Raw genomic sequence first — 2,316 nt, forward strand, 5'->3', positions numbered from 1 at the left:
TATAATGTATAATACTAATAATGACAAACTGAACACCTGTCGCATCAACAACAAACTGGTAAGTTAGGAGGAAGGTTCTTTCGCTGACGTCATATAGCTCCTCCTCCTCTTTCGTCTCCTGGGTGCTGCAGCCCCGTCAAATTTGCCCAAATAGCCGCGTTTTTTATCATAACTTGTAAAATAGGTGCCTTCGTGAATTAATATATGGATCATCGGGAATTACTTTTTATGTTATAAAACATCGCCAAAGATGTCAAAAGCGTGTCATCAGCACTTTAAGCACACAGTGAAATTTAACCTCTGCATTTAACCCATCTGAAGCAGTGAACACACACACACACACACACGTGAACAATGAGCACACACACATACCCAGAGCAGTGGGCAGCTATGCTACAGTGCCCAGGGAGCAGTTGGGGGTTAGGTGCCCTGCTTAAGGGCACTTTAGCCCAAGGCTGCCACCATGGAGTTATGTGAAAGGGGAGAGTGCGAACACAGTCCTCCACTATCAGAAATTATGCAGTCGAGAATCCTGCATTTGAAGAATTTGCAAAGGTCAGCATAGCCGGAATGCAATGGCTGGGCCTTACTTTGGGCAAACCACCTTCTTCATGGTATTGCCCCTGCCAGGTAAGTGCCAAGTAAGAGGGGCCATGACATGAGCCAGAGGGACTGAAACAGCATCAATTATGGTTGCAGAAGTGACAGATAAAACATCACAATCCACTTATGGAATTTTTTTTTTTACATGATTATGTGAAATACGAGAGGGTGGGACGTGTGAAATGTGAAAGTGCATTTCAACATGGTATTCCCTGAAATTGCACATAGGATCATGGGAAATTAACATGTGAAAATATAAATGAATTATGTGTTTAATAAATTACTTGTGAAAATTAATGAATCATGAGTTAAAAAAATACATGTGAAAAGAAACAAGTCATATGTAAAAAAATTATGATAATAAATGAATAATGTGAAAATCAAATTTGAAAAAAAAATTTGTGAAAGAGTGATAAAAATGTAAATAAATAACCACATGTTAATTCAACAAATCATGGTAGAAAAATCACGTGAAAATAAATGAATCATGTGACAATCAAATTTGAAAAGAAAAATTTTTGTGTAAAATCATCTGATAAATGCTGATGAATTGCATGTAAACAAATTGGGGGAAAACGTTCACATGAAAATAAATAAATAAATCATGTAGAAATCATTAAAATATGCACTACATGAAAAGTTCACATGTGAAGAATGGATGAAACATAATATGTGAAGGGTTGAAAAACCACATATGAAACTCACATTATGAATCGTGTGAGTATTAACAAGTGAAATTCTTGTGCTTTTTCTGATCAAACATAGAGGCAGTCCTTGCACAGGGTGATATAAAATCCAAATCAAATAGACACAACCAAAATGATTCTTACTATAAAAATTGAGTAAATATCTATATTACACTGGCAAAGTCCAATGGCAGATACACTCCTTTGATATTTTGCCCACTTCAGGAACATAAGAGTAAATTTGTATAAAGAGGTGTGAAGCAGTGAAGTATCTGAACTGGGCTGGTTTTTCAAGGAGGAAAGAACCCATGAACAGGAAACAGATGTTAGTGATAATGAAAATTACAGGGTGGAGCTGAAGCTGTGTGTTTAGAAGCTTTAACGCTCAGAGTGTCGCTGCCTCACAGCTCCATTGTCGCTGCTTCAGTCCTCAGCTTGGGTTACTGTCTGTGCTGAGTTTCACATGTTCTCACCATGTCTTACTGGGATTTCTCTGGGCTCTCTGTTTTCCTCCCACCTACCAAAAACATGCCAGTAAGTGGACTAGACACGCTAAATAGCCCCTAGGTGTGAACAAGTCTGTGAACGTGTGTGTTCCCATGTCACTCCCAGACTCCTGACCAGGATAAAGCATTTACTGAAGATAACTGAATGAATCTAGCTGGCATCAGATACAAAAAAAAAAAAAAGGCTCTGGGTTACTGATCAGAAGGTCCCCAGCACTGCTAAGCTGTCTCCCTTGAACAAAGCCCTTAACCTTGCTCCAGCGGCACCATATCATGCTTAACCATGTGCTCTGACTCCAACTTTCTAACCAGGAGGTACAATATTGATTCCTTTTTCTATAACAACAGCTCTGACAGAAGTGCTGGCTGTAATCCAGAAGTTTATGCAGTATTACTACGCTCATTCCAGCACGTTATCATTTCTATGGTAACAAATCATTCACAGGCCCTTGTATGACAGATGCTCCTCATAATCTAAGCCTTATAATAAACAGATATAAGGAATACGTTGTTTTCTTGAC

General features: G+C 38.6%; 1 non-coding gene across 1 annotated transcript; it reads right to left on the reverse strand.

Moving 5' to 3' along the window:
* Positions 1-477: 477 nt before the first annotated feature.
* Positions 478-638, reverse strand: LOC132895816 (U1 spliceosomal RNA). Its single transcript, XR_009655849.1, has one exon. It is a non-coding gene; the product is annotated as a U1 spliceosomal RNA (small nuclear RNA).
* Between the last annotated feature and the right edge of the window lie 1,678 nt (positions 639-2,316).

Source organism: Neoarius graeffei, chromosome 12 (assembly GCF_027579695.1).
Source record: "Neoarius graeffei isolate fNeoGra1 chromosome 12, fNeoGra1.pri, whole genome shotgun sequence".
Taxonomy (NCBI): domain Eukaryota; kingdom Metazoa; phylum Chordata; class Actinopteri; order Siluriformes; family Ariidae; genus Neoarius; species Neoarius graeffei.